A 26,633-nucleotide genomic window follows, 5' to 3' on the forward strand; every position below is an offset into this window, starting at 1 on the left:
TTAGAGATGTGGTGTTGGGGATGTTGGTAAGGTTGTTCACCTAGTAGGAAAGAAAGACAATAAATGTCAGGAAAAGAACAGAAATCTATCTGGTTCACTTACTTCTAAAATAACCATGTCAGGGATTTAAGAAGTGGGAACACTTCTTCCTGATTAATTAAACATTGTCTTTCTGGCCATAAACAGCCATACATTGCTGGTAAACAACCCTTCAAAAGGTATGTGATCATCCTGCAGTTTTTCCTTTTCTGCAGGTTGTGCAGATCCATCTTGGGCTAGAGTATATTCCCCAGGGCCCATGGACTGTGACTATCATCTGAAAAATATTGGCATCTACAGTGAAGTTACTGAGGCCACAGAAATGTTCTGCTACAGTACCTATCTGTTAGCACTTCTACAAGAAAAGCTGCATATTTAGTAATGGAACAAAACAGGTTTTGTTGAATCTTTTTGATCTCTCAAAAACAAGAGTAGGTGGGCCAGGCCTGCAGTGGAGAATGAATCATTAGAATTGTATTTCATCTGGAGAATAACCTTCTGGTATCATCATAGAAAGATCAGAGTGATGCCAACCCAGTATTGAGACGTTGAAAGGTGTACTCTCGGGGGAAAAGGTGGATAGATGGGGTGTGTGTGTAGAGACTACACAAAAGAGTTGGGGTTTACTATTTAACACTAGTAGATTGTGCTAAATATGCTAGAAAGGTAATCTTTATGCTGGCAAAATGCAGAGCCATTTTAGCACCATGCCTCTCCTCAGCTAGTATGTCCTGCCATCCCGGCAGACCAAAAGAGGCCAAACACGGAATACCGGGATGCCAGGAAGGTTACCTTTTTGTGCTGCTCTCCCCTGCTGACAAGGAAGATTCTCAGCTGTCACAGTTCCACTGCTGTTAGCAATTATCTGCAAAGTGCAATAGCCAGTTGCTTCCTTCCTTTCCGCTTGTGATTTGGGGTAAAAGAGTTAAGTCTATTCCCTGTCCTTAGCTGTACATATCTTCCTGTGTGGACAAGGTAGCTCAAAGCTCAGCATGGCTGAAGAAACCTTTGGATGTCTGTATGAGGCTCCACAGAGAAATTTCTTTCATTAGCATGCCTGAAAATAAAACAAAGGAAATCCATTCAGAGCTTTCCCCAATCCTGCTCAAAGAGCACAAAGCCTTCAAAAACCCCTATGGTAGAAAAAATGTTATGGTGGTTGCCAAGTCATGCACTAAGAAGTTAGTAAATATTAAAATGGAGTCTTCTTTAATAATGCAGTTCTTTCATGCATGTAACTTGGGACTTAACTTTCAACTGTATAAGCAGTTGAGAATGCAAAATGTTATTTTAATCGTTATCTCATTAGAGTAATAATGTGCTCAAGAACTTTTCATCATGCAATGTACGGAATATATTCCACTTTGGGACACAAGGAAAATGTGACAAGGAGAATGTTGGCCAGAGGTCCCTCAGTTCAGGCAGAAATTTTCTCAGTGCTTTAAAGCTATCTGGTGTTAGAGCAATGTCCACTCCAGAAAATACAGTAAAAAGGAGTAAATTAGGAAAACTGTTTTTCAGGGCAAGGTTTGAATGTTTTTCAGTGTTTGCTTAATAATATATAATGCTTTATTACCATTCTGTAATATTTCTGTATGATGTCAATCAAGTGCCCAAACAGAGTTACCTTGTGTTATTCTAGATAGCCCAACTGGAGTGATTGATGTGAGGCTGGTACATATGACCCATGATGGATTGGAGGTCTGAGCCCTTCTTCAATAACTGGGTGAAAGGGATATCCCAGGTAGCCCAAGTGACACTCAATATCTGTGTTTGTGCTTCTCGTAGTTACTTTGATGATTACTGTTTTGGTTCAGGAAAGGAGTATGTGAATGGAAAAGTTACTATGATTATTTACTTTTTTTATTTTGAGGAGAACAGTTAATTATGGCATTGAGTTTTCATGATGAAAGGACTGACTTTATCAGTCTGAATACACCTAGAGGTCTTAAACCAAGCCCTTAAATATGGACTGCTCTTACTCACTGCAAACAAGATTGACACAATGTCTTCATCTTCCTTTGTTTGCCCTCATGTAATCCAAGCTGAGGTTTCAAGAGCAATCAGTTTGGTAACTTGTACATAAATACACACTGTACCCATCAAACCGTCCCCACAGACCAATGACAGACCAGTCATCATGGCAGAATAAATTAGTTTATATTTATACTCACTTTGCCTTGCTCTTGGGTTTGGTGGTCCATGGACAGACAACATTAAAATTTTTTGTTCACTTTATAAATGTGATAATTGATGCCAACATGGACAGCATACCATTAGGAAGTGGGGTTTTTTACAGTTACTAGGAGGTGCTGAAAGGCATATTTGACTTTAATGTTGTAAGCTTGGTAGCCATAAGTTTTAACTCACTTTCAAACCTAGACAAAGATATTTCAGGCTTTCACGGACGTTAGGACAATTCCAAACTACACAAAATATTGGAAAACAGGGTGGGACAGGAGGATGATTTCCCACTATACTAACAGAACTGAGGAAATAATTTCATTTTTCTGTTCAGAAACCTATATTTTCACATGTATTTCTGTGCTAAGTTTCTGTTTGCTCACAAGCAAAGAGCTTAACATGGTTCAAATTAAACCCAACACATTTAAATGAGTCACAAAACACTTCCCGTGGATTTATTTGGCTCTGAGTCAGGGTTCAGATCAATTTTACCAGCAGCAGGCAACATTGGGAAGAGCGCATCCTTTGAGAACTGGAAAACATTGATTTATTTTACATGTCCAATTAGTTCCATAAATTTAGCAATTGTGTTCAGGTATGTAACACAGCACTCCTCCTTTCGTAGCTGAGGAACCTGTAAAATCTTGTAAGAACAGGACCTCCATGTGAAAAAACTGGCCTTATTGGAAGTGATTAAAAGCCAGTGGAAAGATTCCCATTGATGTTCAGGCAAGCTTGTCACAAAGGATCACATATTTATCTTTCAAAAAAATGAATCTTTGGGGTTTGTTTTGGTTAAGTAGTTTTGGTTTTTAACTCCACAGAAACCTTTTTGTTGGTTTTCTAAGTCCGTTCATTTAAAATGAAGCTGTGACTTGATTCTGTCTCATAAAGTTGCTGGAAAACATCAACATCAAACAATTAACACTGTAACAAGAGGTGTAAAAATGTACTGCACCTTAAATATTCGGTTTTCCCTTTGGGGACAACTTGTGTTTCTTTGTCAGTGTAAAAATATTCCCCCAGGTGCAGATGAAGCCACTGAGCCTCCTGCTCGTGAGGGTGAAGGTTGCCAAGCACAAGCAATTAGCGGCGCGGCGCTCGTGCGACTGCCAGCCCCAGCCCTGGCTGATTGCCCAGAGCTCCAGTGCTGCTCACAATGCAAATTGTATCTGGTCCCCCGGTAATCGGGATCAGCGCTGCCTCGTCCATCCACTCGCTGCTCATGGCCCCTCCACACTGCGATAATGGTTTTGGGGGGCAATCAGGGAAGGTGCCTTCTTGACTCATCTCTCATAATAGATTGTCCTCCTCAGGCAAAATTGAATAACCCCCGACATGGCCCGAAGGCAAGCAGCACGAATTCAATAAGTCTGCAGGGTCAATGTCCTCTCATTTTTGGCAAGCAAGTAATTATTCTGCACTAACATTCAGTAATAGGAGCAGGAAGCTGCTGGAGACACCTTCCTCCATACCCAGAATAGCCACCTTAATAGGATATTCCTCTACTAAGTAATTCTGCCTCATTCCAATGCCTCTTGCCTTCAGGTTCGCTTTTCATGCACATTTCATGTACAAATTCTGCAGAGGCATTTTACCAACAGCATCTGTGGGAAAGTTTAACAATTTCACTGTCTGTTGTTTAATATTTTCCACTTTTATGTGTTACAGTTGTGCTGTCTATTTGCTTTTACTGATTTGTGAAAGATTTATTATAAACCAAATACAGCTGTTCTCTCCTTTCATAAACGGAAACTATTTTGGCAAAACCTATTTTCCACTATGAAAATAAATTTGAAATTGCTTCCCTCACCCAGCTTTCCGAGCATGAGCATCCAGTTGTTATTTAGTGGTGCAGAATAGGTGCCAGGGTGGTTGTAAACTCATTTAAGGGAAAGAAAATGCCTATGTTTTGAAAATAAACAGCAGAAATGCTTTTTTTCTCCTTCCATCCCCTTCCTTTTCCAGGGGATTTAATGTTACGATCAGGAGATCTCAAGAGTTATGAATTTGAATATAAAAACTTTGTCAGATTCAAACCATTTTTGCACTCTGATTTTGAATTTATTGAGGATTTTATGCATTTTATTTACATACTTAACCTTTACCTTAAACTATATTATTATGAACCTTCTAATATAATTCGGTATTTTTTCCATGGCTTAAAATAGCCTTCTGCTTACTCTGAAAGGGCACACATTTCATTGGATCAATTTCCACTGACAAAATTTGGATCAGTACAGTATTTCCTGTCATTTTGGAAAGGAATACTGAGTTCTAAATTCTTCAAGAATATTTTTGGTATGGATTATAATGTCCTTTCCCCTTTCCTAAATTAGAAAAGTTAGGATGCTGCATTTTTTAGATGAAGCAAGAAATAGCATAGGAATCCTGCTAGTGCTGCTTCAGTCTGCATATTCTGGTATTTTTCTCTTGCTTTGTATTTTCTTGTTTTGTATTTTCCTCGATTTAAATGTGTCGACTCCATAGAAACTATTGCTTTACTCACTGGAAGAAACCTTTATCTCTTATCTCTTGAGAACAGTGAACATATATTAAATTAAGATCTTTGTATAATGGCAGAATAAGCTCCTTCTATGACCAATTGATGATTGATTATTGTAGGGCTGTAGCTGCACATCACAATCCTTTATGGCAAGCAGCGTTCATTCCCAACATGAGAAATTTGTTTTGGTCTGTACTGGTTCTATTTACTAGCTGGGACAATACCTGGGCTAATATTGTTCATGTTCATCTGTGAGCATTGATTTAAAGTACAAGAAAATCCTGTCCTAAAAATAGACCCAATTTTTGGTGAAATGCTTGTCATTATTGGTGCTGTTTACCATCTTGCACCAATAGTGACTGCTTTTCCTCTCCTCAGTGCTTTTAAAATGCCATTTGCAGCACAGATTCAATATGATTTAATTTTACCATTGGAATGTTCTTCCTACTGTGTTGACAGCCCCAAGTAATATCCATCTCCATTTGTTTGTTTGCCAGCTTGTCTCTCCATAACACATACTGCTTCAGCCTTTGGATCATTAAGGGCTTTAGGGATTTTTTTTCACTAATACAAAGTTACCTTTCCTAGTGCTCTAGCCAAAGTACTCAAGATTCATGGTGCTTTTACTAAAGCTTACAAATGCACATACTTGGTCTGTGAAAAAGTTTCTTTGTGTGCATTACTTCATTGCAAAAGAGGAATGGTTTTCTAAAAGATCTGGATTATTGGGAACTGCAACAACGGAGGGGTGTAATTCATGGAAATAAAATCATAGACTAATTCTGGACTACTATGATGGCTTTTAGATGCAGTTCCATGTGTGTGTCTTGGACCCCTCTGTAAAATGTAATAAAGAAGCCACCAATTTTCTTAGGCAGAGCAAACCACCGATTTTAATTTCTGCTCAAAAACTGTTGGCACAAGAAGCCATAAAGAAAGATATACACTTTCCTTAGTACAGAAGTGCTCTAAGAAAAACTGTCATCATTGTCTGTGGCCAGAAGCACTATTTTAAAAATGTGTCTTTATGTACCTTTTATGTTTTACCTTATGATGTAACTATACTCTAATCTGTGGCTTGTGATATCAATGAGATTATATCGATTTCTTCACCTTGTATAGAAATACTCCTTTTTTATGCATAACTTAACCATATGTATTTGTACACATAAAACTATGTATTTTCTTTTAAAGTGTATTTTGAAGCAAGGGAAAGCTGAAAAAGTTTGGGCAGTTGTAAAACATATGGATGCTAAACCCCAAGCTTATAAACAGACACTGAAATTACTGTTGCTTTCTTGGGTTTGTCTTCTGTCCTTTCTACAGCCCGATTAACTCATAAGTATATGTACTGTATTTTGCCTCAGGCTTCTCAAGGTATTTAGTTTTAAATCCATTTCAATATGACAGATAAAAATTAGGACCTGATCCTGTAAATCCTTTTTTGCTGGTCTTGTCTTTACGTGCCTGAATTTTCCCATTGATAAATGAATGCGTGTGCAGTGCTTTGAAATACCTAGATGGTTATTACTGACCTGAAGTGACTACTCATGTGTAGAAAGGTTGCAAGGTCAGCCTCTTATATTTTTTTAAAAAGAATTTAAGTTTGCACATGGTACAATGGGGTTTTTTTCACACATATTTTACATAGGCTCTGCTGAATAAAAAACTAAACTTCACACAGCCGGTGTGTTTTAGCTTTAGTCAGTGCATAAATATTACTGACAGTAGCAAAATGCTTCTTTTATTTGAATAGAGAATAAAGAAAGTAGGCTTATAAAAACTGTACTTTATCATTTGTTGGCATAAAGTTTCAAGCCTTCCTGTTCACCTCTCCCAGCTGTCTCTCCTTATTTCTGCTTTTATTTAGTCCAAAATTCCTGCTGTTTCTTAAATGTGTGTTTGTACATCAAATATTAACATCCTTTGAATTGTTTGGGTTTGCTTTTGTGTGCCATATTAATGCTACTGTAAAACATTCCAATTTTAAACCTAAAGGCAAGACATCATTCCAGAAATCTGTTAGTGAGCCTGAATTTTTTATTATTTAATATTTTAATCTTTTTCTAGCTTGCTTTTTCTCTCTCCCTTTTTGTTTGGTTGTTTTTTTTTTTTTTTTTTTAATACAGACAAGATTCCAAAAAACTCAAGAGAGGATCAAACTGCCCAAACTTCAAAACACATGCATTCAGATATGTGTACAAATTCCACAAGACTGGGTCATGAAAAATCTCTTATCATCTCCTCCGATGGACAGATACAAGGGACAAAAAAACCTGCAAGGTAAGCACCAGGGACAAAGGTGCCAGCAAAGCCAAAAGAGCCTCATACAAGTTAAGCAATTCAAAGCCAGGTTCTCATCTGTCTCTGTCCCTCTTGTGTGGGCGCAGAGGAGAGGTGCAGAGACACGTCTGCATCACCAACTTCCTTGCTTAAGGGGATGTTGCTTAGGAGTGTAATATTATTTTCTGGCATAGATTTTTTTCTCACAGATGTATTTGGTAGTTACACAGATGGTTATTTCCCATTGATGTCAGAGATGAGGAGATGAAAGGCAATAAAATTGAGCTAGTTCTTCACTGAGACAGCATTCACCTTAAAGAAGCAATTGCTGAAAAATGTGTTTTCCTAAAGCTCTGCAAGAGGAAATCATACAAAAAAGAAGAAATATAAATATAAGAAGTAACACTATAGCATGCATCACAGCTAACTACCCAAACGATATTGGAAGATGGGGTAAGCATGACTGTAGGCCAAAGTCATCACTAGAGGACAACAATTTCCTGGCTTTGTATTATTGTTTCTGTCTGACATGCTGTGTGTCATCTGCATTTCTCCCTCTCATTTCCTATGACTGTTTCTTTTCCTTTCTGCTTTTAGCTCTTGCTTTTGTGTTTGGATTGGGGAGCAGGGGGGAGTGCGGGGGTTTTTTGAGGCTTTTTTTTTTCTTTTGTGACCAGAATGACTCTAAGAAGGTATAAAATATCATCTTAAAACATGATTGTTTAATTTCATTTAACTTTGTTTCCAACACACATACACTTTCTTGGTGTTGCTAGTGATTTTTTTGCATCATATCCCAGAAAACTGAAATGAAGTGAGCTTAGTATTAAAAACCTAAAACCTTTTTAGGTTCATCTATTACTGTTGTTCCTGTTCTTATGACTGTTTCTCGTTGTTTATTTTCACTACCATCATGAATCAGAGAGAAGTCATAGGTCAGGAACCTGTCTGACAAATTGCTGTACCAACAGAGAACAAAAGACAAGTCCCTGCAGTCAAGTGTTTCCAATACCCAAGTAGAGGTGTAAAATAGAGAAAATTCAAGGATAGCTTTATCTAGGCTCTCCAAAGAAAGCTGAGAAAAGGGATGAGAAAACTCCTGCCAAAGAGGACAACTAAAAGGAAAAACGAAGTGATAAAAAAAGAACCAGATGCAAAGGAGCCACAAAAACTAGAGGGTCAGAAGAATTGCTCAGGATCAGCTGAATCAAAAGCTGAACAATTGATGACATCTTGCTGAGCCCAAGGTCAGGCTGAAAAACATTGACAGTTTAAACGCACAAGTTTCACCACATGTGTAGAACATCAGTTACCTGACCTTGTTTATGACTCTTCTAGAATATTCCTACATTGCCAAGCAGCCAAGCTGTGTGAACAGGTGATACTAAACTCCTCACTCTTGTGGCTCTTGTGAGTGGCTAAGGTGCATAGTGCAGGGCCCGTGCTAGGCGGTTCAAATCAAACTTAGTCACTTCTGTGATGTTCTCAGCTTGTTTCTGTGACTGTAATATCCTATGGCTTCCAACTGGGATGGTTAAAGAGGTCAAATAAAGGTAGCTGGTTGTAGTCTACAATAGCCACAAGAACTGATAAGAGTAGATAGAGTATTGTCTCCCCTATTTTATCTCAGTGATGAAATAGAAAACAATAATAACAAAATTAATTAAATGCCATGAAAAGTTATTATTTTATCAATATTTGTCATCCTCCCCACATTTCTGCCTTTTCATTTTCTACAACCTCTATCCATTTCCTCATGAATCCCTCTTCTCCATAACTGACCCATCAACAGCATATTTCATCAACCTGTTTTCACCCTATCTTTCTACATACTGGTCTTGAATTGAGTTTAGAAATTTCAAATGAGGTAAGAAAGAAAATTAAATACTCAGAAGGTAATTTTGAAGCTTATTTAGGCTCTTAACTATCATTTGGCAATCAGAGTGGTATTTGGGAATTTGAATTAGAGGTGTATAGTGAAGTAGAGCATAAAACTTGCTGGCAGAACGACAGAGACAACCTTCCTTCCCCATCTTTCTGCAATGCCATGTATCTCTTGCCACTGCCTGCTGCTGGAAATAAAGCAAGGAGGTCAGCATGCAGGAGCCATGCATTTAAACAGGTATTTCCCCCTTTTTGCAGAGACTTGAGTTCAATTGTAATGAGTGCGGTATAGTGAGTCAGACATCTTATCCATCGCACCAGGTCAAGTAACTCATTTTTTATTCCCAAACCAAATATGTTTCCGTGTGAGAAGAAAAATTTATTCTGTGAAACTTATTCTTTAAAAGAGTTAGGTTCCTTCTGGAAGAAAAATCAAGTATTTATGAGCAATAACATAAATCTGGTAGATTCTTTTATTTTTGAAACCACATTTGGTGGCACAATCACTTTCCATTGATAGATTTTCCCACTAATTTCTTAGAATATACTTCAGTGTGGATTTCTTTAGACATTTTGTGGATTCTTGTTTTTGTTGTAATAATAAAAATGTATCAACATTAATGGTGAAAAACTAAGACAAAAACAACTGTCTTTACAGCTACATGTCTAAGTTACAAGACTCCCATGCAAATACATAGCAATTACAGACTCGGCTTGTGGGAAAAGGAGATGATCACATTGTGATTAAAACCTCTGTTACTGCTCTGTTACTGGTCTGGTTTGTTGTGGTTTTTTTTTTAATGTAACTTGGTATACGTGATCAGCATGATTTCTACTTCTTTCATATTCTTAGAAAACCCGAAATATCCTTTGAGTCTCAACTGGAATGCAGATTCAGCAACACTGAGCTGTAAGAGAAGTGGTATTTAATACAGATATTGGAAAAGGGCTACTTTGGAACCTACATGGTTGATGTGAGTACATACAGGGCTGGGCTGAGCTTACTGGTCTAGGTACTTTTCTGGCGTAAACAGCGTGGACTTGACTCAATTGCACACTTTTAGTGTCTTAGGTTATTCTCTTTCAACTGCTGACTTAAGACGAGGATAAGTTGTTCTCCAGCAATGTAAAATTCCTTGACTTTTTAAAATTTGAAAATGTGAATCCAGTATAATATGTACAGAATAATTGTCACAAGTGGCAGAGAGTTGCAATACTGGCTGAACTGGTGACTCACCTGTTCAGCTTTGTTCATGTTTATAAAAAGTGTGCGGTTGTCTTCCCTGAAGAGATTAAAAGTAGAATATAATATTCATCTGGCTATAGAGCATGAGAGTTTTCCATTAAATCGTCCTCACTGCACTGCAAAGCATACTTCAGAACATGTAAGTCCATGATAGCATTTTCCAGCTCTTGAAATCTCCACCTAAATAACTTTATAAAAACAAAACTCTGCTTGCTGAATGGTCAGCGCATGGGCTGAAGACAGAAACAGTCAAAAAGTCCCTCCATGAAATTATAGGCAAGAAAGGGGGATTGTCTATTCACCCACACACTTCCAAGTCCTACACTACAACCACATATTTGCTCCCCTGCTGTTTTTAAAAAGGTACAGCTTGTTGCTTCTGGTGTGTGACTACAAAGAGGGAGTCAGAGCCTCCAATTCACGTGCTCTGCCTGTCCCTCCATCATCAGATCCCTTGCAAGTAAGAGCATTTACTGTCCTGATTCATATGTCTCATTCTCATGGCATAGATCTCTGTTCTACTTTACATGCTAGTGTGGTTTTTACTAGCATGTTTGGCTTGTTTATGTGACAGCTTATTCATTTGTTTGATATTTTGCTGTGTGCTTTATTTATGCAGTTGCCTGTTGGGGTCTGGAAAGGATTTCCCGTAATGGTAGGTTGGCTGGTCAGACTGGATTTTTCAGATTCCTCATAGTAGTGGTACTAAATGTTAGTGATTAAGTATAACCTTATGTCAGATATCAATAACAGTAACCAAGGCTGGTTCAATAATATGTCTAGGGGACTCTTCCTAAAATAAATAAAACATGTGGCTCAAGCCCATGCCTAAAGCTCCCAGGCTTTAGGGACTTAAAAATTAAGCCCTGTAGTCACCTTTACAGGTATTTCTTCCCCAGTCTCACTCTTGGGAATATGAAACCACAGGCACACAGCATAACACAGATATTTATATTAAAAATTAATTGAAGCATACCTTGAATATTGCCATGGAGGCAATACCAACTTCTGAATCACAATTATTATTTGCCCCACTGACAGACCTAGTCAGCATTTTTCATATCTGCAGGACATTTTGCGCTCTCTTCTTTCATCCACCTCTCTTCACTGTGAATTTTAACAGGATCTGAGATGTCTGACCCTGCTTTAAGGGCTCTCCTCTGGCCCATGGAGTCTGTGGACACTTGGGGAGTCACCTCCAGTGCAGTGTCCTGAGTCTGACTCCATGCCTGACTGCTGTGTCAGCTGGTGGCCCTGCAGCATCTCTTGCTGGGAATGCTGCTCCACCACCACCCTGGTTGGCAGCATGGGGGCAGAGTTGGTCCCATCAGGAACTGCCCCACCTTGTCCACATCAATTCTGCACAGGGTGGGAGCCTTATCCAGTGCCTCAGTCGACTGAAGTAATTTCTTGACTTGTCCAAGTGGGCAGCTTTGTACAAGGTATATGCCTTTTAAAAATTACTGTCTCTTTCCTGCAGCTGCCCTACCGTACAGTGTTTCCTCAGTGGTTTTAAACCACAGAAACATGCAAATACACATAAGCTCTGTTTTGTTCGGAAAGGCAAGTGATCAATGTGTAACAAATAGCAGAATTAGGTTTTACTATTGTGCTATCAGAAATGTAATGTCTTTATATATATGACCATGAGCTACTTAATTTTTTCCCCCTACAGGATTCCCATTCAGTTCACGGATTGCAGTACTGGAGTGATGAATTGTCTAAAAGCTATTTATAGGGAATCACCTTTGTTTGAATGTATCTGGTGAAATTGAAAGCGTTTAGTATTTCTCACGTTCTGGAACCAACAGACATCTCAATTAAAGTAGTAAAAATGAGTTTTAAATGCTGATTGGGCTTTATATTGAAGATATGTTCATATCTTCCTTGTATATTGTGCAAGGAAAGGCAACAGACAGAACAGCCACTTAACGCATATTCTGACTATTAATAGCCTAATAATAAGCAGAATGGTTGTAAATGAAAAAATAAATGAAATTAATTAGAGTAGTAGAAATATTATTTATTTATATGATGATGAATATCAGCCTTTTTCCTTCCTTTCAATCTTCACAGCATAACATGAAGACTGCAAAACACTGACAACACCCTAAGATGATGGTGCTGTTTGTGCAGTTTCTGACAGTAAAACATATAACTAATTCAGTCTTAATTGCAGTTAATATCCCATCTGAAAGATTTCCTAAGCCTGTTTATTACTTTCCTGATAAGCAAACATATTGACAGAGGGTATTTTTTGTTGTGTGTACTTAACTTACTCGAAGATAAACTTATTGTTGTGGTCTATGTAAAGCCTAAGTTGTATACATATGCAAACATAGCTCTTGAAAAAGTATTAACTGCATTGGATAACTAAACAGGTATTTTCTCTGTTGGCATTATTTTGGGTATAGTGTAGAGTGAGTAAAAGAAAAATAGAAAATCTACTTTCAGGTATCTCAAAGTAACATTTTCCACTTTTCAAATACAAACCCTGGTAGTATTCAGTATAGAGGAATGGACATTTTTAGAAAACACAGCCGTATTATTCAGCATTTTCAGAAAGAACTAAAAGTGTGCTGTAGCAAAGTTGGATGCAGCAAAGTTGTAATTATTTTTGAAATATCATGCTAAACATTTATGAATAAGCCATTGCTATGGTAAGTCAGCCAATAACTTTTAAAGCAGAAAAATAAAAAAGGGGTTTTTTATTCTGTGGCAAAATCTTGTGGTTTTAAATGTTCCTGCCCACTTATTTTTTTGATTCTCTGAGTTAACTAATTTGCAGTGAGCCTCCAGATCTTTGCTAAAGAGTGGATGTGCAAACTTATTTATATGTCTTGGCAGCATCACCATCATAAATTGCTTGAGCCATTGAAAAACAATAAACTGAACATGCTTCAAGAGGAACTAGTGCCTCTCATTGGTATTACCTTTTTCAAGATGACAGGAGATCTCAAGAGGCCTGAGAGTTCTTGGTTGTATGAGTCTGTGACTAATAGGTGGTTTGATAGGACGAGCGCTCACTACCTAGGGAAATTGAAGCATCTTTGAGCTCGATACCCTTTGTGTCTCATTCTTTTGTAGGTTATCGCTGGGAAGCCTGCAGGGACCTCTTTTACAGTTTGCATCCAAAGACATACGCGATCAGCAAAATCTTTTTAGTTTTACTGTTCCTATTGATCTGTTGCTATTCTGTGCTGTAGCTAATTTGCTTGTTAGCAGTAATTTAAAAACGTAATCACAGTTTTATAGTCTGTCAAACTCCCGTATATTTATTTCTTGCCTAATTAAAAGTTACAATCTTAGCAGTGGAAGGCCTAGTTTTAGTAAATGAGGGACGGTTTGTTTCCTGATTTTTTATTTCTCTCCTAATCTGAAGATTATGCTGAGGCTAGATGGAGACAGCTGCATAGTTTACTAAGATATTTGCATTTAAGAAACTCAAGTTGTGCAAGGTTGTAAATAACGTAATGACTTACCAAGGGTACACAAGAAACTCATGCACATGTTAAACAGAGTAATAGCTTGTGAGAGATTCCATACTAGCAGAGGTCGCAGACAAGAGGAACACATCATTAAAGTCTGCCTAGGTATCGTGTACATTTTTCTTGACATCATATAAGAATGAGATAAAAAGAGGAAGAAATATGATAGCTAAATTACATGCACTATAAATTGAATTAAGCTCATCTGAATGTCTGACTAAATCCCCAGCCTTAAAACTGAGCTGGGTTTCTCACTGAATTTGTCTTTCTAATGGAGCTAAAGAGCTGTTTGATTTCAGTATGACTAGAAACATACAGAAGTGAAACATATTTTGGAAAGGATACAAAGGGTATGCTGAGGGGTTTCACACAGTTTTAACCCTTCTATGACTCTCAGCCAACCTCAATGTAGATGGGCAGCTCCACATTCCAGCTGGAGGGGCAAAAGCAGCTTTCACTGTTCACAAGCAAGAGTGCAAACACAAGATTAATATTTTCACTCTTATCAGGCCTATTCAGCTTGGGAAGCAGAGTTTTGTCCTGTGATTGTCTTTAATGAAATCCCAATGTTTATGTCCAACAACAGCAGCAACCAGAGTCCTCCAATTTAAAAAGTTAACTATGCTTATTATCTAAAATAAAGAAATCAATCTGAGTTGCACCTGGGATTTGGGAGTACTTGTACAACACCATGTTTTCCCAATTCCTTAGATAATACCCTGCCCTTGAACACCTTCACAGCCCAAATCTCTGCCCATTAGATTGTCAGCACAGTACTTAACAAACCAGTCCCCCAATGGTTTGAAATAATACCCCCCATTTTCCTTATTTTGCTGCATTCATTCCAAGACCTACAAAACTCCTGCCTTGCTCCTCAAAACAGGGATCCCAGGAAACTGCTGCAGCACATGCACTGGGCACACTAGAAAGCTGTGTGCTCCAGGTAGAAAGCTGTCTTTGATCCCTGTCTGCAGGTGACCCATGTATTTGACTTAGCCCATCCTGTTAAAAGCTCACCAAAGTACTGTGTTTATCCTAGATGTGATTCTCCACAGATTTACCATAAACTGGTAAATTTTACTGGCCCAGGGGCCTGTCATAAACATTTTGTCAATAGGGTGGCTAAAGCCCAAAATGGAAAAAAGTGTTGATCCAAGTGACCTGAGCACTGTTTTACAGGGCATTTGCAGTAACCATCAGCAGATAACAAAGTCCATTGTAACTTGAGCTACCCACAGAAATGCCAGATTATTACATCATGTATTTACAGCCTCTTAATGTGACTGTCAGATTGAGGATTCCTGTCAGTGAAGCAAAAAGCCTCCAAAAGTGGCATTTCTGCCTCTTCCAATGGATGAGACAATCACAAGTGTCTTTTGTATATCCTCTGGTGGGAAGATAGCAACAGGTCTTGCATCCTACTGCTGCATCTACCCTGGAACCAACGAGGAGCTGCAAGGTACAGGTGAGATATGTCCTAATTAATGGCATTAAGTGAGCACATCAGGAACAACCAGGTGCCCCTCTGAGCACAGCAGGAGCTAAATTAGTCTAAAAATCAGTGAGAGCTAGATGACAACCTTACAATATTCTAAGGATAAGGATCAGGGTGTCTATTGCATTGCCCCTAAAACGATGTAAGAGGCCTGGGGAGGCTGATTCCCCCCCACAGAGGAGTGTGGTTCTCAATCCTCATGTGGCCGTACTCCGTAAACCATGGCTCAGTCCCAGATCCATGGCTTTGGTTTATTATTTCCTTCCTGGGAAGTTGCCTTTTATGGCAGATTTTCATTAACGCCCAAATCCAGGTAGTACTGAAATAGATATGGGTTAATAAGACTTGAAAATGTACAGTGTCATCGAGACCTCTTTGACTAGTTGGACCCTTTCAGCCCTGGCAGATTTCTTGGCTCTAGAATGTTGGGGTGGCTCAGCCTGCTCTCGGGCTGAAACCATCAAATGTCAGTCACCAGAAGAGATCACTGAGGTCTACGTTACCTCCCGCTGGATGGCTCCCAATCCTAAATTACCTCTCCCTGTTCCAGAAAGTTCTCCTTTTTGTAGTTATTAATTGGTTCCCTGTTATGACTCCTGCCTCCCTGTTTTCCCCATTTGTTCTGAAAAATTGTATCCTCCCCTCTGCTTGTACCCCACTGGTTGTTTTCCCTTTCCCTGCCTTGCTCCACCCCCCCATAAAGGGGGTTAGCCCGCATCTCCTCGGCGCTTTTTGCTGGTCCCTGGACCCTCCTGCAAATAAACCTGTTGGAACCCACACCAGAAGCCCCTCCCGCCGCCTTCTTTGCCTCCGGGCTAACGCCAGCCTGATCATCGGCTGCCCGACGTGCTTCCTCTGAGGAGGAGCCAGCGCACGCACCCATCCCACGCCGATTCCACTGAGCCGTGCAGCGAGGACGCTGTGGAGGCCAACGCTGCGTCCCCTCTGCCCGAGGGCACGCCGGGGCTTGTGATAACAAGCCCCCGGTTGCGTTACTAGAATATGTGTTTTTACAACTAAAGTAGTGAGAAGGTTTAAAAATAGACACCCACAACAGAAAAAGGGGCCAAACAAGCACAGTTAGCCATTTTTAATTATGCTGTTTCTGTGCTATTTGTTTTCAGACCTTATCACTCAGCTGGGGCTGTTTAAGCCAATAACCAGATACTACTTGAAGTGTCTGGGAGGGCCAAGAGACTTCTAGGTGTCTTCCCGTTACCACTTTGTTTTTTATAATTAAAAGACAGAGCGAAGCATAGTGCACATCCATCTTTTCAATACCTTTTGTTTATTATTATTTTTACCTTAAATTATAATTTATAGTATTTTGTTTCTTCCACATCATCTGATAGTATTCCCAGTTCTTGATACCTGCTTCTTTACCAGGTCTTACATCTGTTGGATCCTGAAGTCAGGGGAAACAAACTATTTCAAATAAGTAGTATTCAGGAAGTACAGAATGGTCTTTGATGAGAATTCAGATATTTTGTTCAAGTGAGATCTTGAGTATTCTGTTAATTGGACCCTATGAAATTAGTGAATACTCTGAATTTCATAGATGTTTTATTCCTGTATCAGTCTCCATCATTGAGCCGTTAGTCATATGTACTGATAGCTGAACAGCTTTGACTGTTTCTGCTGACTACTTGTGCTTATCCTTCTTTTCTCTTAGGGATTACCTATTTTATTCCTGTGTTCTAGCAGTGTCTTGATGAAAAAGTGCTAATAGAGCAATTAAAATACATGCAATGCTTTGTTTTCATAGAGACATGCATTTCCCGTTGTCCCAAATTTCTAAGCAGTATGCAAGGATTCAGCCACTCAGCTCTTATTAAAGTCTATGAGTCAAAGGACACATAATATTTTGGAAATCTTATCCCAAACAGCTCCAGGATAAATTTTATTCATGGAAGCTGCTCAGGTATTTTTGAGACCCGGATAATCTTTGTCTTAAAAAAAAAAATATTCTTTGCTTCATATCCAATTTAACGAGACACAGCATAGGTTGCTTTAATTGCATATCTGACAGCTAATTGACTCTTCAACATAACAAGGCACAATTTCAAGTAATAGATGTTAGAACAACCTTTGATTGCCTTTTGGCCTCATTCCTATCCCAAAGGATCCCTGGGCTCTAATGGGTAGAGCAAAGACCTCTGGGTGAAACTGGTGTTATAGAGGATGTGGGTCTACTGAGGAAAGCTCCGTGGAGGGCAGAAACTAGAGGAGGATGGAAGAGATCCATAAGAAGCTGCCAGGAGTATAATCCAGCATCTGTAAATGTTCAAAGTCTTACACTACCCCAGTGAAATCAATAGGATTTTCTTGGGATGAATAATAGCCAGTCTGATGATATTATTATGCTGATTAAGAGAATAGTCCTAGGAAACAGAATCAAAAGGATTGCTTGCATCCATGGACTAAAAATCATGTTTTCAAATATAACAGCTATGAAAAGTTCTGGTAAAGCTAAGAGTCTCTGGATCTTATTAGTTCAGATTATGAAATACAAAAAAAGTCTAACAGAGAATTTCAGTAAAAGAAAGTACATGATATCTGAAATGAGTTTTCTCACACCTGCTTGTAATGCTTGCATGCACTCTGCCCTGTATAAACCACAGGCTTTCTTGCTTGTGCAGCCATAAACATTTTTTTTTTTTACATCTAGGATGATGTTTTCTAATTTTAAAATCCTTCACTGAACCACTTGTTGAACCTAACTCACTTACTGCCTCCATGAAGTTCAGAGGCAGATCAGAGCAACTCCAGTTTCTGAGGAAATTTGTTTTCATATTCTGAGTTTGTGAAACCTTGTGGAGATGAACCAAAGCCACGAGTGTCAGCCTACATCTAATTCCCCCAGAGTTCAAAGAGATTTATTTAGATCTGCTGCCTACAATGATTCTGCTCAAAATCCAGGCTGGTCTTTTATTCATATCACACCCAATAAATGTAAGTCACAGTGGCAATTTCAATGTACTTTAGTTACGTATAATTGGTTCCTAAAGCTGCCTGCCACTGAAAACAAGCATATTAAATTCAGACTTACAAAATTCCTTATGTCCAATTCCCATTTAGGTGGGGTGGGTTTTTTTGTTTGTTGCTGTTTTAGAAGCGGTGCCATTACTGGGGGTGTTTTCAGCATAACTAATAAAGAAAAAAAATTTTTTGAAGTCCAGGTCATTAAGCTGTCAGGAAATCTATAAAAGACACTTAATGTTGTAGACCAGACTTAAAAAGAATTAAAACAGAAACCTTCATAATGAGTCTTGAAGCCTCTGAGTAGTTAAAAAAAATCAGAGAAGAGAAATAAAAAAGAGTGCAGGGAACGTTGGGTTTTTTCAGGTATCAGTATGAAAACTAACATTTTTTGCTCCCCTGTCTGGAATATAGTAGTTATAAAAAAAAAAAAAAATCAAGACGTGGAGAGCATTAAAACTACCAGAAAACCTTATCAGATCAAATGCTATACATGTTTCTTAAAAGATGTATTAATCTCATCTCCCAGGAGCTGTCACTGTTACAACTAACCCTGGAGCTGTAAAATGAGCTGTAGAATGGATTTGATTCCATAATATTACAAGTTCTGTCATTATGGGTAAGATTAACAACACAGCCTGATGGAGGTCCACTGCTCTTGCTGATGCAAGGATGTGTAGGGCAAGAAATGGCTTCATAATTATAGCTGTCTTAGTGGAAAGAAAAGGGCAAAAAGGGAGCACATTGAAATAATTATGAGTAATAGAGAGATGAATGCTCTGAGCAAGGGACTAGTGAAATAATTTAATAGGGACAAGTTATAGAAAAGCGTATGTCCAAAGTAAGTTAGCAGCTTTAATACTGGAATAAAGTGCTAATGTCTGTATGACTGAACGATGTGCTAAAGCATTGCATATTCTGAGATTTATCTTCAGAGCTTCTAGCAGGATTATTTTACAGGCCCCTATATATGTTCTGTTGTCATTCATGCCTTTGGGATGTAAATACCAAAGTAGTCTCATGTGAAAACAATGGGAAGTGCATCACGTCCTGGGATTTTGGAAGAAACGTTTTCTGCACAGTCTCTTTGCAGGCTGAAGGCTGGCTGTGTATGCACTGCATATATGACACTTCCTGACATTTGAATTGGTTTTACATACATCAATTGCTTCATTATTAGTCATCTATTTTTGTAGGTCTACTATGGCTTTTAACCAAGTGGCTAAGTGAGTACATAGCTCTTCCTTCATTTACAGTGGTAGGAATTGGGAATGAAGATCTGGAAAAATGGTTTAGCCAGTTGGCAAATGGCAAATGACAAATGCGAGTACACCTGGATTCCCAGTCTTGAACTGGCATCCCCAATACAGGGGGCAATTTTGTCTCTGACTTCAGCAGCAAGGATGTCTCTGTGCTGGTTCTTGGTGGTCATTGTTACGGATCACAGGGACATCAGCTGGGGCATGGGAAATAACTCTGTTAACAGTAGCCTCCATAATGTGCGTTGTGTTCCCCAAACCCACGGATTTGCTTCCAGTTATACACCCATGCAGCACATTTCCTGACACAAGTGTGTTCAGCACTGCCATGAGAAAACTGTGCAACTGGGATGTAGCAGGTCAGGAGCCATACGAGTGCCAGTCTCCATTCAGCCACTCATGGGAAGGACCAGGACAGAGAGGGAGGTCCCCAGGATGAAAAAACAAAGCTACAAAACACCAGAAAGATGAAAACTGTATTTTGGGGTATTTTCCCTATGCTGAATGGTTTGAAAGTATAAGCCAAAATCCACAGTCTGAGTTGTCACTGAATTTCTTTAATCTTGTTTGTCCAGGCAGCAACACAGCTCTTTCAGGAAGACACATTAAAAACCTTGTAGGAAAGGAGAGCAGAAAAATGAGCAATGCAAATTAGAACTCTACTACCAATTAAACAGTGCTACATTTTCAGCATGTGGATATTTTACAAAAGTTTCAATTTCTGGTTTGTGCTATACCAGAAAGACAGCAAGGAGTAAGATTAAATACAGAACACTGTATTATCTCCAGTTAACCATACAAATTGCATTCATATATTAGGTCTTTTCCTCTAATTGCATTTTTGCTTCTTCTTTCAGAAACAAAAATGACTCGATTAAATGAAACTGAACCTTAAGAAATAATGTCTTCCTAAGTTCTTTTCCTCTTGCTGGCTTTTTCTTCTTGCTGGCTCATGTTCATGTGGGTTTTAGTCAGTGTGGTAGCTGTGATGATGTGGTTCATTTGTCTCCATACACTTGCACACTTACACATAAATTACAACTGCAGAAGCCATATGTGTGTGGTGGGATGGAAGTGGTGTTAGCCTTAATTCTGTCAGGATCAGGTCCAATGGTGCAGTTTGGTTTTGCTTTTGAAGATGAAGAGATGAACCTACAGGTGAGAACATAACCCCATTTCCACTCTAAGATGCCCAACTCATAATCCTGGAGGGAGGTTCATCTTAGGTAAGTCCCTTGGTCATGGCTCTTTACAAGAGCAATTCTCATTTAAGAAGCTGGTATTGCCTCAAAACACTGTAAGGGTTCCTGAAAGTAGGACAGACCTAGGCCACAATGGCTTCTGTGTCCTGTGTCCCTGGCTTCCAGGGGTCTGGGATAGTCTTTAAACAGAAATTTCATTAGCACAGAAAGCCTTTTACTTTAAAATTGCTCTTTAGGGTACTACATTTGATTTTTACTTTTCTTTAGACCAACCAACACTGCAAATAGTTGGGGAAACATGGCAATGTCAAGAGTGAAACAGCAAGAAATACAATGGAAAGCACAAAAATCTTCAGCTGAAGAAAAAGGATGGCTTTTCACGTGAATGTTGGTTTATCACTAGGGTTCAGAAAGAGAGAGAACGTATTGGGGTTAATCTGTATCTCAAAGCAGTGACTACTGGGAACAGTTAATAACATTTTTGCTATGACTTGTTTCTGCAGTCCATTCAGTTTGGTGTCTAGTAGCAGGGCTGTGATCTCTAAGAGCTTGCAATCATTACATCTGAGTTCAGCTTCTCAATTTGTATTGGTGTTAACAGGGATCATGCAGCTTAAGAGCCGAGGCAGCATTTTAGCAATGAAGGAGTGTCGGATCACAGAGTGCATCCCTTGCCAGTTCTCAACAGTGAGTTGTTATGTTTTTAATTGTCAGCTGATGCCACTGCTGCTGAGGGTTTGTTATGGCACTGGAATTAGAATGGACAACCAACTTATTCCTGTTTGTTGATCTGCCAGACCCAAGAACAAAAAGAAAATGTGGCGTCTGAATACCAGGAAAACATAGGAATTAAGGAGAAACCTAAGGATTCTTCATGCTTAGTACGTAATGCAACTTTGGGTTAATTTCTGCAGCAGAATAGCTCCATGATCTCAGGTTAATCATTCTTTGTGTTAATGTAAATAATTTTCATTAACAGATTGGAATTTTGTTTGTGGCGAAGAATATTTCTTTTTGGGCACAAGAAACGCATTTGTTTTGATATGAAGTGTGGATGAAAGACAGAAGAATAAAATTCAGTGAAATTCTAATACCAGGGGCCTTAGTCAGACTACTGACTACTTCTAGGTCCCTTCGTCGCATGAGAAGCTCCGAGTATTAGTATGCACCAAGGGTTTTTGAGATATAGTGAAAACACTGATGCTGCCCTGCTGTGGTAATTTACACACAGTATATGGTGTAATGGACTTTGATTATGTATACACCTAATTCCCTTCCTGTGATGGACTGTGATCTGATCTACATTCATAATCCTTTTGTAATGCAGTGTGTGGTTGCTGAAGGTTAATTGATAGCAATTGACTAATAAGGTGTTTCGCTATTGCAAACAGGTGGTACTCGTTTGGAACAAAGGTAGTATGGAAGGCTCTGAAAACAGCACAGTAAAGATATGGTTTATAATTAGAGATGTGTGATTTAAAGTGTGTCCTCAGAGACAATTTATTATCATGAGAAGGTATAGAACATCCTCAGAAATCTGCTTGAGTTTTTTCTGCAGACCTTTTCAAGGCACAGGTTGTATTAAGAACAGCCCTGTCTAAGAAAAAAACAGCACCAGAGATCACAAAAATGCAGAAAAGAAGTGATGACTAACTTAATATTAAACAAATGAAATGAGCCCAAGGTATATATTACATCAGTTATTTGTTCTGTTTCTTCCCGTACGGCCCTATAAAGTATGATGTGTATGCAAATTGTAGTGTTAACAGAAAAAAATAAAGTGTATCCAGTGAACATGCTCAGTTTGACTCTTGGATTGCTGTAGATCAAGCTAGCATCGATGTTTAAAAAAACCCTATCTAAAATACAACGAACATATAATTGTGTGTTATCACCTTCAGCATCAGTGTCTTAACCCTCTGCTTAATGTTTTAAGCTGTGAGTTTATTGTAGAATCAGGTGTGCAATTAGTCTGAGAGTGTGATTATCGTAGCAAAGTGATTTTTGTGTGCTAGCCAAATTACTTTAAACCCTTAGTGCTTTTATTCATTGGATTAACATTTGGTGTTGGATAATTATATGGATATACTTCTACTTTTTGATGTCAATCTCTCAGACTCTTCACATTTTTGTTTTCGTGATGTCTTTGATTATACTTACTGTATACTGTTTAGGTGACTTTAATTTAGTCAGAAATTCCTTAATTACTAGAAACATTGATACAAATATATCACAGTATTACAGATCTGTTCATGAGTGATTAATTATTATTTTTTATTATAAACAACTTTTTATTTTTAAGACCACATAATAGTAATTTGAATAATTTAAAATCTTAATCCTAATTAATACAGAGTCAGGAGACCATGTTTTATACAAGACGAATTATATAAATTATAGAAGGGAGACCAGTAAAATACTATTTTTATATCTGTGAGTATTTTGTGACTCATTCAGAGGACCTCACAGATTGCTTCTTGAAAATATTCTCTGTAAAGCCTTTTAAAGCTTCAGTGTCAGTGCTTACAATTTTCTGTGTAACACAAAAGATGTTACTTTGTCAGCCACTCTTCTGTGGTCCAAAGATCATGTTGGAAACAATTTTGACTTTAAAAGCAGGAAAAGAAATAGCCAAAATCACTAGAGATCAAAGTCTGTGTGTAGTCATGCAACACAGACTGGCCGAATCTTAAGAGAGTGGTTTGAGGAGAAGGGAATGTAAGGCAGAACACCATGGTACTCCTGCTTCTCATCACTGGCAAGGGATTTCCAAAGGCTGCTGTGCCTTTGCTAGGGCCGAAATAGTCTTCTCATGCCCAGAACAGGGATGGGGGAAATGATTCATGCATTAAGCCCCCAACACAAAAGCACATCAGAAATAGACATCTCTCAAATATATTATGCATGGACTAATTAAACTATGATCTGGAATTAACATGCACAGAACTAGAGTATATCCCATGCTGTATACTATCCATGAGTGGTATACAAGGGCAAATATTACTAGAGTAGCACCATGTTAATGTTATTCATTCATACCTTGTTTAACTAAGGGAAGGGCCTCTGCTCCAGAGGTGGATGCAGTTCCATCAAAATGTATGTGTGCAACTGGTAAAGTACCTCATAGTCATATGGGATATCAAAATTTTGACAGTTTACATTCACATTTCTTTCAGCATCATTGGCACCTGAGCAAATTGATATTTAAGATTTTGTTAATGGGACAGTTAAAACATCCCCTCTCTTGGGGAACGAAGTTGTATATAAGATTTAGAGTTCTCCACAGGAAAATGTGCAACCCTCTTGTACAACTGGCAACATTACTGTAATGCTGCTGCCGTTGTTCTGAGGGGCTTTTGGTAGGATCCCACCTGGTGTGGTGGTCAGGATCCACTGCACTAGCACAGACCCCATTGAATCTGTGCAGTCCCCGCAGGCTCAGAGCTTTGGTCTATTTGCACAAACAGAGCTTCGTCTGGATGGGCACATGATTTTTCTTCCAACAGATCCAGATGTCAGGATATGAGTCTGCACATAGGGAAAGAGGGGGGACCTTACATTTTTCTACCTGTAGCTGACCTTCTCTCTGCATGTGCCCCAGAAATGCATTTCAGGTGGAGCTGCGCCAGCGCTGCAGCTGTGGCTGAAACCAATTCCTCCCTGGTAAGTGGGCAGAGAGCTAACATTTAGGTAATTTTTTTTTAGATAAATTTGCCTTATCTCATTAATTCTAGTCTGCCTGACAATTTTTATTGCAAGCGTTGCTTCCATCATTTTTTTTCCTCTGGATTTTGGACTGCAAGAAATATATGTAATATTCAAAGGCTTTTCAAAGCAGAAATTTGCAAGCAAACTCTGAATGGTTCCTAACACCACGGGCCTCTGTAAGTAACTGAACACCTAATCACTCCAAATAAAACTAATTGCTACTAAGCAATACTACACTGAAACATCACACTATCATAAATTGATATGTAAACTTTGGTAGTGCCAACAGCAGCTGCTTTATTAGAGTTATCGTGACTATCTATCAAGGCTCAGTGTCTGAACCCTCCTTGTGGATCATTTTTCAATCCAGTCAAAAATCTCTGTCCTAGCATGCAGCAAATGCTTTGTTTTTTAAAAAACTTGGGAGCATTAAATTTCTTTTCCACCTGTCCAGATTTCTTTAGGGAAGTGCTTCCAGGATAGACTGTTTAAAGAGCTCTCTGGCCATGCTGGTTCAAGATGGCATAGGCAAAATGAATGAAGAGTGTCTTGATAAATGACTGATTAGTTCTGACTCTAGAAAAAACAGACATGCTTCAGTGCAAACTTCTTTTTTGAAGCATAGAAAATTTGGGACTTTTTGAGTGACAAGTCTGATACCTCAGTTTTGGAGGTGAAACTCATTGATTGAGATAAAAACAGTTTAATAGGATGGAAGATTAAGTGAAAATTATAGTAATGATTGAAGAATATCTAAGACAAGTTATTCACAATGCAATTGGTCACCCTGCTGACTGATTGCCAGTCTGTCCCTGAGCAGCCATTGGCACATCTCAGCTAACTACCCACAGATTTATTTTTCAGCATGGTGCTGTATGGTGTGGAATGTCCCTTGGGTCAGGTGGGGTCGGCTGTCTTGGCTGTATCTCCTCCCAAATTCTCGTGCACCCTCAGTTGGCAGGGCAGGATGACAAGCTGAAAAGTTCCTGATTTAGTGTAACCACTTCTCAGTAACAACTCAAAAAACATCAGTGTGTTTTCAACATTATTCTCATCCTAAATACAAACTATAGTATTGTACCAGATACTAAGGAGAAAATTAACTCTATCCCGGCTGAAACCAGGACACTTGTCCATTTTTTTTTTACTGTACTACAACTTTTCCTTTGCTTATAACAAAGCCAGCATGAAAAAAATTCCTTGCTTCTGGCACTGTTTAAATGTTCCCTGAGAGGCACTGATGACTCTGTTTCAGGTCAGTTTATTCAAGTTCTCCATTAGGACTTCATTTTTAGAACACATCCGTGCAATTTCCTACTTGTAGCTGCAGTACGGGCTGCTGCTGGTGAGCACAACACCAAAGAAGACTTTGGCCAAATTCAGAAAGGAAATTAATTAAGGACCCACCTAAGCTGAATTCTGTGGCCTGGAAATGTCATCCAACCATGTTTTATTAGTAAACTCTGCAGGAGATGTAGTTTGCTTTGTCTTTGTTCTTTGCCGTTACAGTGCAAATCAAATAAATAATCATCAAAAGATGGGAGATAATGTTCCCAGGCCTCCACTGACTTGGACCCATAAAGTCGGAGACGCGAGCTGTGAGCCCGGACCAGTGTCTCTGCCATGCCAACTGTTTCATGATGCTGAATGAGGTCTCGCCGCCCTCCTGTCCTGCTTCAGTTTGTTTGACATCCTCATGAGCTGGTGGGTTGGTTTGTTTGTTTGTTCTTGCTTTTTAGCACTGTGCTTCTTCTAGTGAGGTAAATAACAGGGAGGCCTACAATAAATTTCACATGTCTCCAGCACGATTGCTGAGGCCTATGATCAATTCTCCATCTGAAGGTGTTTATTGGCACTTATTCTTGGGTAAACCAGATGTCACTCTTAAGTGTCATCATAACCTTTCCTTCGAAAACACACCCTCATTTTCCAGCCACGTTGTTTCTGGTCCATCAGAACACCCAGCTCCACAGAAGTCAGTTCAAAAACTTGCATTATTTCAGTTAGATTTTAAACTAATTTGTGTTTAAATTTGCTGTATTCCCCTGTTTCTGTCCTGTGCACTTCAAGTCTGTTAGGATCTTTTGTAAAGAGAGAAAAAATGTGGAAGATAATGTTAGTTTAGGCAATTAAAACTCATCATTTCATAAGATCAGGGGATTCTAAGGTATCCTTTTTCCAAGGTATTTTCAGGGAGCTTATAGGGTAATATTGAGATAAAGATGATGGAAATAATGCAGTCGTCAAGAATTCCAGATATGCCTGACTCTTCTCATGTTATTAGGAGATTCCTTCTCTTTATCTCTTCTTTTTTTTACCCATCTTCCCCCCTGAAATATTCTTATCCAATGAATGCCCAA

The 26,633-nt window shown here is 38.8% G+C and overlaps 1 long non-coding RNA gene across 1 annotated transcript in view; it reads left to right on the plus strand.

Moving 5' to 3' along the window:
• LOC125325634 overlaps window positions 1-26,633 on the plus strand; it is a 208,643-nt gene that overhangs the window by 94,265 nt on the left and 87,745 nt on the right. Inside the window, exons 4-5 of the long non-coding RNA XR_007203450.1 lie at window positions 6,859-7,012; window positions 25,783-25,977. This is a non-coding gene — a long non-coding RNA (uncharacterized LOC125325634). The remainder of the gene's footprint in view (window positions 1-6,858; window positions 7,013-25,782; window positions 25,978-26,633) is intronic.

This window comes from Corvus hawaiiensis, chromosome 5 (genome assembly GCF_020740725.1).
Source record: "Corvus hawaiiensis isolate bCorHaw1 chromosome 5, bCorHaw1.pri.cur, whole genome shotgun sequence".
NCBI classification, from domain to species: Eukaryota; Metazoa; Chordata; class Aves; order Passeriformes; family Corvidae; genus Corvus; species Corvus hawaiiensis.